A 21094-nucleotide genomic window follows, 5' to 3' on the forward strand; every position below is an offset into this window, starting at 1 on the left:
CTCCAACATCTATTTCACATCCTTGCTGACCCATATAGCAGCTAAAATGTGTCCATGAGAAGCCCTAGCCGCAACATAAACAGACTTAAGGAAGTTCTTTTTTTCCCACTGTATTGCTCATAAGGACTGTGGTATTCAGGAATAAAATATTGGCAGTCTTGGGTAAAAACTGTACATGGGCACCCAACTTGAATTTTTCTATTTATCCATATTCACTTTGGGTAGAAACTAAAGGACTATCAATATGCGGGTAACCGAAGCTTCTTATTCCATTTAAACAATGTATTTTGAGACTCAGCTGAATCCTCACTGTCCTGATCATGTATTACCTATCCACCACCTGCACTAAATCATCCACCCCAGATCATATTTTAGAGTCCTCGTCAAAACACGAAGAATCCTCAGTGTCTGAGTCCTCATAGAAACATAGAATTTGACGGCAGATAATAACCACTTGGCCCATCTAGTCTGCCCATTTATTAACCTATGGTACCTTAAAACTTATTTGATTCTTTATTCTTTATAAGGATATTCTTATGTCTATCCCAAGCATGTTTAAACTACTCTACTGTATTAGCCTCTACCACCTCTGATGGGAGGCTATTCCACTTAACCACTACCTGTTCTGTGAAGTAGTTTTTCCTCAAATTTCCTCTGAACCTACTTCACCCCAGTGTCAGTGCACATCCTCGTGCTCTAGTACTTCTCTTCCTTTGAAGAATGTTTCCCTCCTGTACCTTGTTCAAACCCTTGAAATATTTGAAAGTTTCTATCATGTCCCCCTTTTCTGCTCCAAACTATACATATTAAGATCTTTGAGTCTTTCCGGGTAAGTTTTGTGCTGTAGGCCATGCACCATTTTAGTTGCGCTTCTTTGTACAGTCTCTAATGTATTTATGTTCTTCTGGAGATATGGTCTCCAGAACTGAACACAGATGAGAACGTACCGATGACCTATCAGTGAAACTATTACTTCCTTCTTTCTGCTACTGATTCCTCTCCCTATGCAACCAAGAATCTGACTTGCTTACCTGCCTTTAAGTCACCTGAAATAGTGACTCCAAGATCTCTTTCCTTTTCAGTAGTTCTCATTATTATGCCATTAATACTATATTTAGCCTTAGGGTTTTTGAGACCCAAGTGCATGATTTTGCATTTTTTGGCATTAAACTGTAGTTGCCACACTCTTGACCATTCCTCTAGTCTAACTAGATCATCAATCATTTGTTTTGCCCCTCCTGGTGTGTCTACCCTGTTGCATATCTTTGGGTCATCTGCAAAAAGGGATACTTTCCCTTAAATACTATTTGCAATGTCTCCAATAAAGATATTAAAGAGCACTGGTCCAAGTACAGATCCTTGGGGTACTGCACTGGTAACCTGTTCCTTCTGTGAATGCACTCCATTTACTATAACGCTCTATTTTCTATCCTGCAACCAAGCTATGTGGGACAGTGTCAAAAGCCTTACTAAAGTCTAGATAAGCTACATATACAGCCCCCCTTTATTCACCCAGTCAAAAAAGTCAATAAGATTTGTTTGACTTGATATTCCCCCAGTAAATCCATGCTGTTTGGGATCCTGTAAAATACTGGATTTGAGATATTCTACAACTCTTTCTTTTAAGAGTGTTTCCATCAATTTCCTTACTAATGTTAGGCTCACTGGTCTGTAGTTGCCTCTTCCTTGCTTCCACTTTTGTGCATTAGGACTACATTTGCTCTTTTCCAGTCCTCTTGAATTACTCCTGTTGCTAGTGACTGATTGAATAGTTCTGTTAATGGTGTTACCAACACCCCTTAAGCTCTTTCGGTATCCTTGGATATATCAAATCTGGTACCATTGATTTATCCACATTCAGTTTGAGAGCTCTGTTAGGACCTTCTCCTCTGTATATATACTTGTATTTACCTCATTTTTATGAGTATAGTAACTTAACTGTGACCCCCTTCCCCTTTCTTTCTATAGTGAACACTGAGCAAAAAAAACTGACTATTAAGATGATCTGCTATTACCTTGTCTCCCTCAACAAGCTCCTAACTCTCTGTCTTTAATCTTATTATTCCTCCTTTTGTTTTTCTACTTTCACTTATATACCTAAAAAAGTTTGCCCCTTTTACCTACTGCCATTTTCTCTTCAGGTTGTGCCTTTGTACATCTGATTACATTCTTAGCCTCCTTCTGTCTAGCAAGATACACCTCTTTGTCTTCATTATTCTTAGTCTGCTTATATTTTCTAAAGGCCATCTTTTTTTCTTTCACAATACTTGTTACTTCTTTTGCAAACCACACTGGCTTCCTTTTCCTTGTACTTTTCTTAACCCCTTTGATACAAAGGTCAAAGGTTTGTTGCTTTAAGTATTGCACTTTATAGTTGTTCCCACCTCTCCTGCACTCCTTTCAAGTTTATCCACTCTGGCAAACAGTTTCTTACACAATTTCCCATCTCTACAAAGTCAGCATTTCTAAAATCCATTACCGTTTTTGTGTGGTATGAGTCGGTCTCTGTCTTTATACTAAACCATACTGCTTGATGGTCGCTGGATCCTAGGTTCTCATCCACATTTACAACAGATAGTCTGTCACCATTTGTAAGAAATAAGTCTAATATTGTGTCTTTGCAAGTGGCCTCCCTCACCATTTGCTTGAGGGATGCTCACTGCAAGGAATTCAGAATTGCAAAAGACCCCTCCCAGTTCACATCCAGTAGATTACAGTCTGCCATGATTATTACTTCTCCTTTTAATGCCATTTTATTGATGTCCTGCAATAAGTTCCTGTCCAGTTCCTCTTCCTGACCGGGTGGTCTATAGATCACCCCAGTACGAAGAATAGCCTTGTCTCCCATTTCTATGGTCACCCAAAGGGCCTCAGTGTTTTTTTCACTACTTTATATTAAAGTAATATTTATGCTTTCTTTTCACATACATTGCTACCCATTCTCCGATTCTTCCCACTCTGTCCTTCCTAAATAAAGTATATCCCGATATAGCTATGTCCCAGTCATGATTTTCATTGTACCATGACTCCGTAATAGCCACAATATCCAGATCATCCATTGTCCTTAAAGCAATTAATCATGGAATTTTATTTCCTAAGCTTCTAGCATTAGCACACATAGCTCTTAGTTTTGTTTGTGCATTTTCTGTTCCTATCTTCTATGTTTCTCTCTCTATATGTGTATTTTGTTTTGATCTTCATTGTCTTCTGTTGTTATGGATATGTTTTCTGTACTATTAGCCTGCAGAAACGATACCTCTTGGTTGGGGGAGCAGATCGCATTATACCTGTTTAGTTCACTGACCCCCTCTGCTAGTTTAAATAGTTCCTGATGAAGCTTTCAAATTGCTCACTTATTATTCTGGTTCTCCCTGAAGATGGGTGCAGGCCGTCACTTTTGTATAGGCCCTTATCTTGCCATATGGCATGACTGTGGTCTATTAATCCAAATCTTTCCTCATAACACCACTTCTTTAGCCATACATTGACGTTTCTGAAGCAATGAGTTCTGTCTTCACCTCTATGCACAGACAATACTGCTGAAAAAGTTACAGTGGCTGCCACCTGCTTTAGAGCAGTCCCTAACTTTGTAAATTCATCTTTTACTGCCATGACTTCAGCATTAACCAGGTCGTGTGTCCCTAGGTGGACAATGACATCCACCTCATCATCTTTTCTTGCTGCTTTCACAATTCTTTTTTTTTTATTTGAACAAATATTTTATTAGATTTTTCAAATAAATAACAGAGTGAGGGAAAAGGATAAAACATGTGAATCAAAACATTGAGTAGTTTCCAAGAAACATAATCAGCATATTACTATCGGTATGTAACTTTTGGGAGAAGTGAGTAAAGAGAGGGAGGAAAGAGAAGAATAGTTCACAATTCCTAACATGCGCTCTTTATCCCTTGGAGCTGTGGCTCCAGGTAGCACCTTACTTGTTTCTCTACTTCAGTAGCTTTTCCCAGATGTATGTCTCTTATAATGGAATCCCCCAAGAAAAGTGTAGTTCTTTTTTGAGATTTTATTTTCCTGTTCCTACAGCTGGTAGAAGTCCCCATATCCTCATGTTGTGTATTTCCTATATTATTTCTACATTCCAGCCCTGCAAGAGCAGCATATGAGTTTTACAATGGCTCAGTTTGTGGGATGTTTCTATGTCCCTCTGGATATTTCCTCCTTTCAGAGCTCACAGTAGTCCAGGCAGAATGTCTTCTGGGGGAGTGCTCAAGGATACAGACATCCTACATACCTCAGTTTGACTATTACCTCCCACAACAAAGAAAATTGCCTACAGATTCAACAGTAACTGAGCTTTCAGAATGTTTCCCACAAAACAAAAGCATTACACCCACTGCACTGCACTAGTCCAACAGTGTGTCAGATGTTAAGTGTTAATATGTTAACCTGTTTCTGTATTCTAACTCACCTGATTCTGTTTCAAACTCACAGTTCACTTAAGTTTGCAAGTTGTTTCACTTTAGGATGCCAGCTACTACAATGAGCCTCTGCTCACGGGATGCAGTGCCGGATTAAGGGAATGGAGGCCCCTGGGCTAAGGGGGCCTCCATTCCCCCGTGAGGCCCCCAATGTGAGCCGCCCTCCGCCCCCAGTGAGGAACCCCCAAGCACTTACCTGTCAGTGCAGTCCTCCTTCCGCGGCGAACTGTAACTCTCGCAAGATCTCCTCAGTAAGCAAATTACTGAGCGGCGCCGGGGACGGAGGACTGCACTGACAGTGCTCAGCAGCATTGATCGGGATGGGGGCGCCCCTGCACCGATCAATAATGCTGCTGAGGACTTTGAAGGGCCCCCTGGATGCCCAAGGCCCCTGGGCTATAGCCCAGTTAGCCCTAGGGTTAATCCGGCCCTGACGGGATGAGAGAGTCCGACCCTCCTTAAGATGGGACTAAAGCAGAACTCTAAAAAATATAACAGCACCTGCCTCTTAACTCTATATAGATAGCAAGAATATATATATAAAACACAAATGGGTAAATGTATCAAGTTGCAAGTTTCTGGTGGATTTGAAAAGTAGAGATATTGCTTATAGCAACCAATCAGATTTAAGTTATTTATTTAGTACATTCTACAAATTGATAGCTAAAATATGATTGGTTGCCATAGGCAACATCTCCATTTTTGAAACCCGCAGTTTGATACATTTACCCCTAACTCTGCATAACAAAAAAGTACTTTGCGATCACTGATAATTGTCATGTCGGGAGCTGCTTTCTAATTAACCGGTGTACACTGAAAGGGAACCGTGTCTTTAGTAATCTGCTGTTTATTATATAGGTATCTGCTAATTACTGTATTGTATTTCCTTTATTTTAAGTAAATCATTACTTAATTGACATGTGGACTTAGTATTTTATATATATTTTATTGCTATCTATATCGTTTTAGTGTTTTCAATTTTAGACGCTAGCAAAACTCTTTATTATGCCGCCTCATTAATTTCCTCTAGTGTTTGGAGCGCCAGAATCAGAATCAGTTTGTGTAAAGCAGAACTCTGATGCTTCCAGGACCAGGTCCCTGAAGAGTTCTCCACATTCTTCTCTAAATAAGAGGAAACATTCACCAGACCCTGCACTGACTTAGCCAGGGCTTGCTCCCAAACCGGCTTGTCTAGTGGTGTCGCTGAGGAACCAGATAAACCCTGGCAGAGTGCACTCAGATGCATGGCGTCATTTGCTGAAACCTCAGCAAAAGCGTTGTATGATTCCCTTTGCCTGATGACTAGGGATGTGTAGCGAGCTGTGTTAACACAGAAATAGAGTGAGCCAGAGTTTTGCCCAAGCTAGTTCTACCAGATCAGAGGCGCAAACTGCAGGCAAGATGGAGTAAACTACGGTCAACCTTGCATGCTGCACATAAGGTGTCCGTGCCAGACTGCCAACTAGGCAACTTAGCCTGGTGTTTCACATAAGTATGTAAGGTTACTGATGAAACACCCCAAGACTTAGACCTGGAATTATTCCTCTTCTCAGATATGACAGGAAAGGAAGACAAACATGCACAGTACACAATATAGGAAAAGAACCCTGTAGGTAGCAGGCACAGAATACGATAACACAATCACACAGACAGATTCAGAAACAAACACCCCAACTCTAGAAAACTTCTCTGCAGCTGGGATATTGTCACAAAGCAGGATGCAGTGGGAGGAGATACCTGGAACGACACCTCCTTAGCCCTCTCTAGTTTGCAACAGTCCGACAAGGCTGTCTGCTCCAGGTGACTGCTACAGCGGTAAATTCAACTAGCCGCAAAAGTTAATTCAAAAGATAATACTAAAAATACAGGCTGCCTAAGCAGCCCAGCAGAAAAGCACCCTGTCCTGTTGGCACTCTAAAAATTGACTCGTAGACTCGTAGTTCGAATATATGTCCACCTCCTGCTCATAGTCTTAAGTGATCGCCCATCAAGATGAGTGAGTTCTGTAGGTGAGCTAACAGTTAAACCCCCCTGGAAAAAAGACATTCCTCTATCTCAGGCCCTGCCAACCTGTGGCTTGCCAGATATTGAGAAACTTCAAGCCCCAACATCCTTTGCCAGTAGATAACTACCTGATTGCTGGCAGGGCATGATGGGATTTGTAGTTTCACAACACCTGGAGAGCCACAGGTTGGCCGGGCCTGCTCTATCTTTTTTGAATATTTACAACATGTTTTCATCTTATAGTCTTTTGCTTTCATAGTCCAAAAAATGTGTTTTCATAGGTGCTAAAAAATTGAAAATAATAATTCAAATGTCCCTTGTTTACATAGAGCTTAACATGAAACATGTAGGAATTATTTAAAATGGTCTCTATGATGCAGCAAAACATTAACTGGAACAATGAGTCATAGTCTGTGAATAAAGCCATTCCACTTCACTGACAGTATAAAAAGAAAAACACAAGAAGCGGCAGGTAAGTCAGTTAGGTTTAGAACATTTCTCTAGATGTGATAAAGCCACAAGGCTAATATACACCTTTTGGGTAGTTAGACTATCGGCATTCAGGAAACCATTCCTATTGGTGATGCACTACTCTCTAACCAACACTTTCTCCATTTTAGAAAAGGTCAATTTTGCAGTGGTATATAGAAACAGATTGCATTTTGCATAGCACACATGTGTAAAATGTTTTTAACTTCTATTGCTATGTTCATTTTTGTTAAAGACTATTATTACAAAAATGTTGTATTATAAATACAGAACACCTGATACAAGTAACTATTATGACAAACTTAAATATATAAGAAAGGACTAACCCGGCCTAACTCAACAAATAAAAATAAAAAATGTTAACGTTATTAAGATAGAGAAAGTTCAATCAGGGTAGAAAAGAAGTCAGATTATTATTAGTAGCCATTATTTATGAAGCGCCAACCTATTATGTAGCGCTGCACATTGTTAAATATGATTTTTTTTTTGTTAAGGCCTCATAAGGCCTTTGTTCAGCAATTTATTGTAACTTGCATAGAAATATTATTTGTTAAAAGAGATTGTTCATTTTTCTCCTGATTTGCAGTTTTACAAGATGTAAGCCCATGGCTTTGAGGTTAAGCTGACATAGAGAACACCTGAAGAATGTATCAAGATATGAGAACAATAAGTAAGCTTCATGTTCAGCTTGTAGTGTGGGAGATGTGCCCTTGTGGCATATAGGGGATGAACCTCCAGCTCCCCTTGAGATAAAAATAATAGGCTCATCTGTCCTTAGAAGGGGGAGAAAGTAAACACCTCAAGAATACGTGAGAAAGTTAATCAGTAGCGCTTCTCATAGACTCATGGTATAGACTATGCTTATGACGTAGGATTCATTTATTCAGTAGGCTATAAAAACTTGTATCTTTGTATCAATAAATCAGAGAATATTGAACTTGATCTGTGTCAATTCTCTCCAGCTGATTGAAGAGCTTCTAGATATACTTGACACCACAGGCAAACTTGGATCAGAATTTTAGATCTAACAACATTAAGCCATGTTACAATTAAATAACATACAGTGATATGAAACAAGAAGTAAAGATGACCCTGCCCAAATGAGCTTACAAACTAAGAGTTGTAGGGGAACAACAGATCCGTAAGGTATAACAATGGTATCTGTTTGTAGGGAAACTACCTGATCACCTACATGAAGAAGAATGAAGCCAGGGGGACCAAATTGTGTCATAAATAAAAGTGTGGGCAAGAGATGATGCTACAAGGCATTTTATATTTATATACATATAATAGACTGAGCACTGCTATAAATTACAGGTTGTGCATTTGTGCAGCACCAGGACAAAAATGAGTCCCCACATTTTTCACTTGTTATAGGCCATAAATTTGTAGAGCCAACACTGCTCACATCTGTGTATGTTTAAAATAGAAAAGATAAGCAAAAATGTCTCACTCTACTTAGACAAACATTGGAATAAAGGATTACTAAATCTCAAAATTAAAATTTTCCGATTTGAGATATGAAAAAAAACATAGAACATTACATTCCCAGTCTGTCATGAACAGCTGAAGCTCCTACAAAATCTTTAGGTCTGTATCCTAATGGGATCTGATACAGGTCAAAAAGCTGAGATTGAGATGTGTGACATCACAGACCTCGACCCTTTGTATGAAACAACCAATATACACTGTGCATTTCTGCATAGCAAGTCTGCCAGACTGTCAGTCACAGTGTGCATGTTTAGTTAGAGAAACACCTCCCTCTTAATATGCCAACCTGCTACAGGAGAGTAATTGAGAGCATGGTGAACATAATTAAGTATAGACACTGTCCAGTCCTGTCATCCTTTCTCATGTTAAGGACTGCACTGATCAGCCACTACATCCTGCTTAATATTGTGTAGGTCCCCCTTATGCCGTCAAAACAGCTTTGACCCGTCGAGGAACGGGCTCCACAAGACCTCTGGAGGTGTCCTGTGGTATCTAACACCAAGATGTTAGCAGCAGATCATTTAGTTCCTGTAAGTTGCAAGGTGGGGCCTCCATGGCTCAGACTTGTTTTTGCAGCACATCCTACAGATGCTTGACCAGACTGAGATCTGGGGAATTCTGAGACCAAGTCAATACCTTGAACCCTCTGTCATGTTCCTCAAACCATTTTTGAACTTGCATTATCCTGCTGAAAGAGGCCACTACAATCAGGGAATACCGTTGCCATGAACTGGTGTACTTGGTCTGCAACAATGTTTAAGTAGGTGGTACATGTCAAAGTAACATCCGCATGAATGTCGGGACCCAAGGTTTCCCAGCAGAACTTTTCCCAGAGCATCCCACTGCCTCTGCCGGCTTGCCTTCTTCCCATAGTGCATTCCTGGTGCCATCACTTCCCCAGGTAATCGATTCACATGAGCACGGCCATCCACATTATGTAAAAGAAAACGTGATTCATCTATTAAAGTAATTTTATCGTTTTCAAATAAGCATTGCATAGGCGATTGAATTGTGTTTCCAACGCACAAAGTGATTTATTTTAGCAGATGGAAAAAGTTAACAGTTCAATACAGTATTATAATATAATACAGTACAGTACAGCCAATACCAAAAGATACATACATACCGCTGCGGTCGCATGCGCTCCCACGGGTACCAGTGAACAGTAGTTCACCCTTGAATACTGTGGTTAGAGTAGACTGAAACTAGTGGGAGTGCAGCTATGATATATATACATTCAGTGTTACAGAGTGAACAATGCAGATGATGTGGCTTTCTTCTATAGGTCCAAACTTCGGGTGGGTCCAGGGTAAACAGGTCATAGGCTAGTTCAAACTAAATAATCCAAAGGTGGGGGTCATCTCTCCAGGGGATGTGCTCCCTTGTTCCCGCCAAGACTCCAGTTACAACTAGTCTATTAGCATTTTATAGTCAGCATCATATTAAAGGTTTATTCCCTAACATCAATAACTAGAGTATGCAATGTACGATCTCTTCGCCAAATGCACCGGACAGCTGCTGATGTAAAGGGGATTAATATGATATCAGACATGACACATTTCCTTTAACCTGAACCTTAAATAACACTGAGGTGTACATATAATCATAATATATAAACTAATAATAAACTAAATGCTATCTGCTCATAAATCACTGTAGAATAGATTCAATATGAATATGAATTATATAAATAACTAAATGTTGTAATGCGAGTGTGTACGTGCGTATTTTACCGTGTGATCGCAGTATGCCACGTGTAGCGTGGCATACTGAGTGCAATCGACCAATAAAACAATATTAACCAATATACTTTTATTCATCCAATTATACGACTTCGACACATCTAAGCAAGCTATTGTAACGAATGTCTCAGGAAGACAGCCCTGGGGTGATGGATACACGTGTTAGCCTGGTTTAGTGCTGGCCAAACAGAGGCACAGAGTCTAATGGGTCCCCCGGTCTTCACCAAGAACTGCCGCAAGATCACCAAGATCAGCCACTAGGCGTAACACAGATTAGAGGAAGGGAAATCCGAGAGCAGATCAGCTAGCCGAGGACTGGTACACTGGTGGTAGCAAGGTACAAAATCAGTAAGCAGAAGGGAAGTCTAATAACAGGCCAGGATCCAGGACAATAGTGCAGTACAAAATCAGGATCCGAGAAGAATGTTCAAAAAAAGCAAGGGCTGATATATGAGTGGTTAACAGGCAGAAGCACTATCCAAGAACGAAGCACAAGGGAAGCCAATGTCAGCAGCAATACAGCATAACAGGGAGTCAGTCTGGGTATGAATACCTGTTGTTCTAACACACTGACACTGCTGCAGTGTCAGAGTGAACTTTATTTACTCTGCAGATTAGAATATGCTGCCTCAAAGCCACAACCATGTGACCGCCCAAACCAGGAAGTGCTGAACTCTAGACAGAGGCAGAGGAAATCAGCAGCACAGGAGTGTGCAGCAGGTTAATTTGGGACAGCTACCCTTTTTCCATTGCTCCATGACGCAGTTCTTTCGTTCATGTGCCCATTGTAGGTGCTTTCGGCGGTAGACAGGGGTCAGCATGGGCACTCTGCTACACAGCCCCATACGCTGTGAAGCACTTTATGTTCTGACACCTCTCTGTCATAGCCAGCATTAACTCTTTCAGCAATTTGTGCTACAGTAGATTTATTGTGGGATTGGACCAAATGGCTAGCATTCGCTCCCTACGCACATCAATGAGCCTAGGGTGCCATTGATCCTGTCGCCGGTTCACTGGTTGTCTTTCCTAGGACCACTTTTGGTAGGTTCTAACTACTGCATATTGGGGACACCCACTGTATACACTGCTGGTAGCCAACCAGTATCCCGCATGCATTCTAAATCTTCTCTGTCACATGACGGAGTCTTAGTCGGACTTACCATGTCCACCGCTGTCATATCATGGCTATCCTTGTCCCTGGTTACCTACAGCACTTCTGACCACCACATCTTAATTTGTATACAAACACATAGTGTTGGTTCTGCTGCATGGCCATCTTGGATTCAATCAAGTGATCATTCCAGACCAACCAGATTCAACAGCTCTGGTCACATGATCTCTGCAACCAATAGCTGTTAGGAACACCCTATTTAAATGTGTTGCTGATATTTATGCATTGCCAGAACAACACACTTTCTCTTCAGAGGATAGTTCTTAGCTCCAGGTTCCAGTTGTTTCCTGTACGGTTCCTGGTTTCTCTGCATTTCCAAGTGAACATCTTTCTGCAAATACCTTGTCTTTTCCAAACTGTTCATCTTCCTACAAGAATTCTACATTCCTCTAGAGTGCTGATACTTCAGCAAGAACTTTGCATCATCAATTCGGCAGTACTCTGGGCTTTTGCCAGTATCTCTAGAGCTATAGCTGGGGATGGTTCTGAGTCTCTAGGGCTCAGTTTCAGTTCTGTGTACCTGTGTGTGAGTTCCAGGTCTGTGGCTGTCTCACAGTCCTGAGTCCTCCATTTCTATTCACAGTTCTGAGTTCCTGACTCCAATTCCAGATCATTGTGTTCTGAGTTTCCATGTGTGCACATTCTGAGTTTTTAGCAGTGGAATCTAGTTCCGTGTGTCTGGTTACAGATGCTGGAGTTGAGCTCCAAACGAAGAGTTCCAGAGTGTTGCTATGACTGATTTCAGTTCCATACTTTGGCACAGATTCCAGTCCTAGACTCCTATCCTCCTAGTACAGCTAAGTGCATTCCCGTTATACAGAGGTTTTATCAAGGCCTACAGTTTCTGCTACACCCATACTTCAACAAGAACAAGGGTCCCGAATCGGATCAAGAAAAACAGATGACAGTGACATTGTCCACCTATAACAAAACCACTGAATGTACTACTTCTAAAGGGGGTGGGGGTTAAATCTGTGATAGAGCTGCATAAAAGGCACTAGCCTCCAATTGCTTGTTTTGATGTAGGGCTACTTGTCGCTTTTCTAATTACCTGAAAATGTAACGATGGATTGAGAGAAGGAGGCATCTGCAAAGCACCATAAATACTGATGGACTATTGCCCAGTAAAGTACAACCCCAGTAGCAGTATTGCCTAGTAAATACCACCCCAGTAAAGTACCACCCCATTAATACAATTGCCTAGTTACATGCCATGTACAGTCCAGCAATATAGTACATATTACTGGACTATGCATGGCATGTAACTAGGCAATTGTATTAATGGGGTGGTACGTTACTGGGCAATATTGCTACTGGGGTGGTACTTTACTGGACAATACTACTACTGGGATTGCACATTACCGGGCACTACCGCTGTGACTGTACTGGGCACAAATATTACTACTTGTGGCATATTGCTGAGGACTACATCTGCAAAAGACATTACTGGCACCACTACTGGTGGCATATTAATAATATATTAATACTAGTAGGGCTTGCAGATTATTGGGCACTTGCAATACTGGTGGCATATAACTGTGAGGCCCATCAAGTCTAATGAGTTGTCTATCACTGATATAGACCCAATACACAAATCATTTCCCATAGCCCCACCAAGACACCATGGGGTCTATGCATCAAACTACGATGAGCCATGAAAAGTGGAGAAGACAGCAGTTTTCTGTTAAATGGTCAGCGCAGAATGCATCAAATTGCTGGAGAAATTTAAAGTTTCTCCTGCTATAACCCACATTATGTTTGTCTTCACAGTCCCCATAGATTAACATGGGGACTCAGGGGCGCACGGAGGATTGTCGGGGTGGGGGGGGGGGGTTCTCCCCGCCGACCGGAAAAAAAAAAAATCACGAGATAGAGCAGCTCCGATCCGCCAGCGCTGTCCTATACAGCAGCCGCGGCGCTGTCTAAGAAGCGTCTGCAGCGGTGCTGTATACAATACAGCACCGCCGCGGACGCTTCTTTGACAGCGCCGCGGCTGCTGTATAGGACAGTAGCCACTTAGTTAGCAAGGGGGGGTTTCTAGAGACTCAGAAACCCCCCCTGTGTGCGCCACTGGGACTGTAAAGTTCTGCAATGTATGAAGCTTTGATAAGCTGTGCATTGCGCAGACATGTAACGCTATCTCAGGATGGCGTTACCTTTCTTTTCCTATGGAATTCTGCTGAAGCCTCTCTGGCTTTGCAGAATCCATTACAATGGAAGTGATGTGCACATGCGCAAAGCACTTCCTCTTTTCACCTCCTTTTAGTGCTAATCTGCCAGTAAATAGGAAAAACAGATCGCAGTAGAGGGCTCACTCCCAGAGTAGCCCCGGCATTATGCATTCCATCGGTGCCTAAATATGCATCACTGCGATGGGCAGCGATGCATATTTAGTGGCACCGCATTGTAATGATGCAAAGACCCCCACATACCAACATCCAGCCGCCATGTAGCTCCATGATAAAATAACATTACAGTAAAAGGAATCGTAATAGACTGTCATTTATCATTTGTAGTCAGTGTACAGTATAATAATAATGAGTTACTGACTAAGATGCAGAAAGTGAGTCCTTCACAGAGAGAAAGCCTTCCCACAGTATACATTTACCAAATTGCTTCAGTCTGTCAGACTTGTACCAGCAGTACATCATCCAGATGCAGGAGATGTTTCAGTCATTTATATTAATATTAAGTCCAAATACAACTTTACAGCATTGCAAAGGATAAAAGACATACACAAATATGGTTAATAAATCCTGCATTCTACTATGGAGCATTGCTAAGGTGATATGTCACTATTACCCCACCAATATTACCTGATACCACTTCCCTGTACAATGAATCAACTGTCTTTTGGCCAGTGGCTTTTTAACATTGCTGCAACTGTTACAAAGTGACAAACTGGATTAGAAAAATGGGTGTGTTGTTAGCAGTGAACACTGTATTTGCCACAGGCTACATTAACATGTGGGCGCTGTATACAGGTGCAGTGGGTCTCCGGGCAATAACCATTTTCACTCCCAGGTTCCCATTACTACTCTTTTGCTTCCTGTCATAAGAATATCACTTTAAAAATTGTGTGTAAAGCATTACCTACTGATAGAAATTGTTCTGATCTGTTTACATAAGTCCTAAACATAAAAGTACCGTGACTTACTTACCTTCACCTGTCAGTCAGATGGTCTCAGTACTCTGCCTGTGCTTGTTGTGACTGCAGCCTTCAGTAAAGGGAACACATGTAAATCAGACTGGTGTATAGACAAATATAATCTCCAGTACAGCTCGGTGCATAAGTTCCTGACAAGGAGGAGACACTGCTCTGACACCCGAACCCCTTCCTGTTTAGCCTTAAAGACACAGCAGATGAATCATGGTACACATTCTGTAATGTGTGTCAGTAGCACAATCTCTGGAGATAGAGCAAGAGTCATATATTAATATCCGAAAACACAGCACATTTTCTGCTGGAAGACTTGACTATTATTTTGATACTGTAACGGTAAATGCTTTGTCAGCTTGCAGCTGTACAGTGTAGGCTGTGTCTGTCTGTGGGCATAGTGTTGCCTGCTGAAGGACAGATTTTTCACATTAACAGGCACATGATAGTGATTGTATTGCAAAGAGATTTGTTGCTATTTATTGCTCCACCTACGGATTTTTCTTCCTCTGTTTTTAGGTCTATAGACATCAGTCCACTGTGACTTCCATACTAAACATCTCTTTTTTCATAAAATTGCAATTGGCAGACTATTAAAATTTGGAGGAGGATATACTCATACCAGAACTATTTCACTATTGTACTGTAATGAGCCATATTAGAAAACCTAATGTTACACCCTATTATCCCTGGTATGGGTTTCATTTTGCAGAATGGTGGCTAAGTGGTTAGCAATTCTGCCTCACAGCACTGGGGTCTTGAGTTTGATTCCCAACCATGGCCTTATCTGTGAGGAGTTTCCATGTTCTCCCAGTGTTTGTGTGGGTTTCCTCCCACTCTCCAAAAACATACTGGCAAGTTAATTGGCTGCTATTAAACTGCCCTTAGTCTCTCTCTCTCTCTCGGTCTGTGTGTGTATGTTAGGGGATTTAGATTGTAAGCTCCGATAGGGCAGGGACTGACGTGAATGAGTTCTCTACTGTACAATGATGCGGAATTAGTGGCGCTATATATCTAGATGATGATTACACCAGCATGCATAATGGAGGCATTTACAGGCCAATTATTTTGATACTGCTCTGTGTATTTTTCTCAAAGCAGAACTGTCTGGTAATAGAAAAAATATAGTTATTACAAGAAATAGTGGTCATTTTGAAGTTTAATCATGGATAATTCCAATGTTTGAACAGCATGGAAGACATAATACACAGCATTCTTGGTTTCCAGCCATTGCAGATACGCAGACACTGTCATTAGGCAGTTCTAAGCTATTGCCTAGAAAGCCTATTACATCCCTTTATTCACTGCAGAGGTTGCCGACTTATAAATCTGTTCAGGACCAGAACTGGTCAGATCCCATTCTGCTTTTGGGTCATGTACTGCTGTGGTCCTTGTTAAATAGACTTCCCCATGGGTAAACTTTTGCCAACAATCTCTTTGATAGATAGGGAGAAAAACTATGTCCACCCGTTTTCCCTGAAGATATGGATTTTCTGTGTTTAATAAATAAGTTCATGTGAGAGAAACAGAGAGAGAGAGAGAAAGAGGTAAATAGAATGTGGAGGAAATAAAGGTGAAAATGACACAGAAGGTATTTCTGTTACATGAGTAAACAAACAGTATTTAGTAAACTACTCCCCTCCCCCCACCTCTGATATTCCACTGCAGCTATGTTAAAAAGTAAAGTTAGAATAGAATAGAATATAATACCTCACACCTTTACTCAAGCCATTGGTAGGTTTACCCCTGCTGCAGAGAGGCCTTGAGAGAGGTATATATAAATTTAAGGCTCCTCAATGTAGACCAAATACAGAACTTAGCTGTCAATAACAGCTTCATTTTCTAGACCAACCAGGACTGCGTATCAGCTAGGCCCATGCACCACCATGGCTCCTTCTATGGACTCTCTATATCATGGCCTCTCCATATCATGGCCTCTCCATATCATGGCCTCAGTATCTTCCAGACTTGTGAACCCCACTGTGCCTATTGTTTCCAATTTCTCCTTTTGTTGATCATTATCCCCTGTCTTTAAAATAAATGGGCAGGATCCTCTACCCTATGTCTAGTGTCTGTACTCTATGGGGCGTATTCAATTGTGAGCGTTAACGCCGAAAAACGAGCGCTCGAAAAATATTACCGTTTATACGGTATTATTGCGCGCGAAAAGCGTTAATACGGTAGTTTACTCGCGGAATTTCAGCTCGCAGCTCAGGGAGCAGCGAGCTGAAATTCCACGAGTAATTACCGTATTAACGCTAAGATTTTTTGAGCGCTCGTTTGTTAGCGTTAACGCTAACAATTGAATACGCTCCTATGTCTCATGACTGTACTCTGTGTCTAATGTCTGCCCATTCTATCACTGTTTTGACTTGTGTTGTATTTTTTATGTATACCATTTGATTTATTCTGTTAATTGTATCAATGCATTTATCATTCTGCTATCTGTACCCATTGTTCTTATCTATCATTTTGTTGTATGTTGTAACCTTCTATGTACGATGCTGTGGAAGCCTTGTGGTGCCTTATAAATAACAGATAATAATAATATTTATAGACTTTGGATAGAGCTGGGACGATGATGGTTAATTCATCCTGCTGTGGAATGTGGTTAGGGTTGGGATGAGAACACTAAAGGCCAAATTCCACTAGCGAAATGTGTAAACTTTTAGAGCCAGATGAGTAACAAGTTAAATATTTCGCAGTTTAAATTTTTGGGGGAATTTTACATAGAGCCGAACAGTTGGGATGAGTGCTCTATCAGCAAGTACTTGTGTGCCAATCACAGGACCCATCTAAACTTCTGCATCTAGCAGTTGTATGAATGTTGTATTGATTTATTCATTCATATAGTGCCATATAGGGTACATAGCACAGTACAATTTCCGGAACCCTTCACCTGCAATAGTTAGTGATATTTAATGTCAGCAATAACCCCTAAAATGTATAGAATGAAATGAAAAATGCTCTACTACAAACTCCCATTTTTGCCGGCAATAGGGCTTTTTACACTTTAATAAATGTATCCCTTTGTGCAGAGAGACTGTGCTGGAAACTACCCTCTGGGGCATATTCAATTACCCGCGGAGTGCCTACGCCCCAGTTCTGGAGGCACTCCACTTTACCGCAACATCACTGATTTCCCTTCGCCCCTCCCCCCCATAGGGTTGCGAAGGGAAATCCACGTTGTTGCGGTACCGTATTAATTGATGGTATGCGCATTCACGGGTTAACCGTGATGTCCATGGGTAATTGAATATGCCCCTCTGTGTCTTGATGCAAAGTTAGATGTACATCTGTTTTATTAGTATTATATACACATTTCAGTACTGAGCATGTGCACTACAATGCATACACGTCTCATCTGCAGATTTAGTGTGACTCCTTATGCCTGGAGAAGAGGAATGAGGGAGGAAAGGTGCGGGCAAACGTTGGCCAAGTACAGTAAGGACATGTATGCGTAATTGGTAACTGCAACTGCAGTATACCTGGACACAGACGCATGTATGTATTATCACTTGCAGGTGCTGGCTGGATGATTGTGGATTGACTTTTCCAGCTGACCGCTCCAGCATTATATATGGTTGATTTACAGCTGAATGTAAATTATAAAGATATTAGAAATCACAGATGAGTGTTGTGACCACAAAAAAATCTTATAGTTGTGAAAATTCTCTAAAGTGTGCAACTGATCATCTGTTTTATTTTCAATTTCATGTTAACTCTATTTCAGTCCCATTCTCCTTATAGTCTATTTTTTATTTCCTCTCATTCTCGCCTTACAAGGCTTTTTCAAGGGTAAGAGAAAATTACATTTTCAGGCTTATGCTGCAAGAAAAACATTGTATACAAAGAGTATACAGTAGAATTTACATTAGTTAGTATTTAAACATATATAGGATTATACCCTATGTCATAGTTGCTTATTATCCTGTAATGTCTAGGGGGTAAATTCATCAAGCTGCAAGTTTCCGGCGGGTTTGAAAAGTGGAGATGTTGCCTATAGCAACCAATCAGATTCTATTTATCATTTATTTAGGACATTCTACAAAATGACAGCTAGAATCTGATTGGTTGCTATAGGTAACATCTTCACTTTTTCAAACCTACAGTTTAGTAAATATACCACTAGGAGTTCTCCTGGAGTCCTGGGACAGCAGTGCAACCTCACACATCTTACCCACTTCCCTAGTAAAGTTGATCAGACGGGCTTAATGACATGGTTCGCAATGAATCGCGTTATCTGGGCACTAGCCCCCACTGTATTATTCTGCAAATGGCGGGGGTTAAAGATGCGACTCATGTGGTCGCTAACACCCCCCCCCCCCCGGACTCAGCAGCAAAATTTCCCGTATGGTATCTCCCAGTTCCGATTAAAAAATTATGGCAAGCATGTAGAGATGAGCGGGCTCGGATATCTGAAATCCGAGCCCACCCGAACCTTGCCGATCCGAGGCGGATCCGAGACAGATCCGGGTATTCCCGCCAATTGCAAAACTGAAACCGAGGCTCTGAGTCATAATCCCGCTGTCGGATCTCGCGATACTCGTATTCTATAAATTCCCCGCTAGCCGCCGACATCTTCACTCGGGCATTGATCAGGGTAGAGGGAGGTTGTGTTAGGTGGTCCTCTGTCCTGCTATATCTCGTGCTGTGCTGTGCTGTGCTAATCAGTTCTGTGCTGTGCTGTGCTGTGTTCTGCTCAGTCCAGTGGTGCTGTGTCCTGTGCTCTGTCCTTCTGAGTTCAGTGGTGCTGCTGGGTCCTGTGCTGTGTCCTGTTCAGTCCAGTGGTGCGGTGTCCTGTGCTCTGTCCTTCTAAGGGCATTGTTATTTCCCCATTATTCCCAAGTTATAAAAAATTGTAAAAAAAGTTATAAAAAAAATAAAAAATAAATAATTATAAAAAAAAAGAAATTAAAAAAAAATATCCAAAAACAATCCTGCAGTATAAGTCCATTGGTACTGCAATATTACAAAGTTCACTGATTCTGCAGTATAAGTCCATTGGTACTGCTATATTACAAAGTTCACTGATTCAGCAGTATAAGTCCAGTGGTACTGCAATATTACAAAGTTCACTGATTCTGCAGTATAAGTCCATTGGTACTGCTATATTACAAAGTTCACTGATTCAGCAGTATAAGTCCAGTGGTACTGCTATATTACAAAGTTCACTGATTCAGCAGTATAAGTCCAGTGGTACTGTAATATTACAAAGTTCACTGATTCAGCAGTATAAGTCCAGTGGTACTATCCTGTGCCGCATATAATTTTTAAAGGCTTTGCCGAGTGTGTGTGGCTTAGGGGTACGCTCTCTTGTGCTACATATAATGGAAAACAAAAATTTGGAGGATAAAGCTGCGAGGAAAAAGCTCAGTTTTCCTAAAAGACCCGCTGGCGGGGATGCTGATAACATCTGGTCCGGACTGAAGGACCTGCCAACCATTGCAGACATGTCTACTGTTGCTGCATTGGATGCTGTCACAATAGAAAAAATGGTGGAGGATTATTTTGCTGACACCATCCAAATAGACATGTCAGACAGTCCATATTGTTACTGGCAGGAAAAAAAGGCAGTTTGAATGCCCCTGTACAAACTGGCTCTATTTTACCTGAGTTGTCCCCCCTCCAGTGTGTACTCGGAAAGAGTTTTTAGTGCAGCGGGGAACCTGGTCAGTGAGCGGCAAAGGAGGTTGCTTCCTCAGAACGTTGAAAAAATGATGTTCATAAAAATGAATTATCAATTCCTCAATCAAGTACACCACTGCCCTCCAGATAGTACAGAGGGACCTGTGGTTGTGGAGTCCAGCGGGGACGAATTGATAATGTGTGAGGAGGAGGAAGTACACACTGTAGGGGGAGAGGAATCAGAGCTTGAGGATGAGGACGACATCTTGCCTCAGTAGAGCCTGTTTAGTTTGTACAGGGAGAGATGAATAGCTTTTTTGGTGTGGGGGCCCAAACAAACCAATAATTTCAGCCACAGTTGTTTGGTAGGCCCTGTCGCTGAAGTGATTGGTTTGTTAAAGTGTGCATGGTCCTATTTCAACAACATAAGGGTGGGTGGGAGGGCCCAAGGACAATTCCATCTTGCAACTCTTTTTTTGGCATTATGTGACCATTCAACAGTCGTTTGCCATGAGCACAAAGTAAAACAAAATTAAAACAAATTCTACTAATTAAACCAAAAGTAAAATGCCCTGTCATAATCAAAAACAAGAGGTATTGATGTGCTAGAACTACTGTAGTGTTTATAAGTTATAAACACTACACTTGAAAGCTTGAGCCTTTAAATGAAAAAGTCACTCTTCATTGCACGAATATTTGCAACAGGGACAATTTTTTGGTTAACAAAGTCAACAAATAATACTTTGACGCTGTCTGTCTTTCACATACTTGATGGGATCTCAATGATGAATGCTCTGTACCATGGTCGTCTAAAACAAGAGTTATTGACGTGCTATAACTACTGTAGTTTTTATAAATTATAAACACTACACTTGAAAGTTGGAGGAGGTATTGTGGCCCCGGTACCAAATTGGGTACCGGGGCCACTCCACTATGCAGTCCAGATAGAGGCGTATCAGATATTAAACCATGT

At 41.2% G+C, this 21094-nt stretch overlaps 1 protein-coding gene across 4 annotated transcripts in view; it reads right to left on the bottom strand.

Annotated features, from left to right (window-relative positions):
- The window catches only part of LOC142140899 (protein mono-ADP-ribosyltransferase PARP4-like), a 219748-nt gene extending 205089 nt beyond the window's left edge, over positions 1-14659 (bottom strand). For 3 of the 4 annotated variants that reach the window (XM_075198874.1, XM_075198875.1, XM_075198873.1), the window contains exon 1: positions 14498-14659. The gene's annotated coding sequence lies outside the window, so the exon portion shown is untranslated. The remainder of the gene's footprint in view (positions 1-14497) is intronic. The other variant, XM_075198876.1, reaches the window with a different exon arrangement.
- Positions 14660-21094: the final 6435 nt, after the last annotated feature.

The sequence above is a fragment of the Mixophyes fleayi genome, chromosome 2 (genome assembly GCF_038048845.1).
Source record: "Mixophyes fleayi isolate aMixFle1 chromosome 2, aMixFle1.hap1, whole genome shotgun sequence".
NCBI classification, from domain to species: Eukaryota; Metazoa; Chordata; class Amphibia; order Anura; family Limnodynastidae; genus Mixophyes; species Mixophyes fleayi.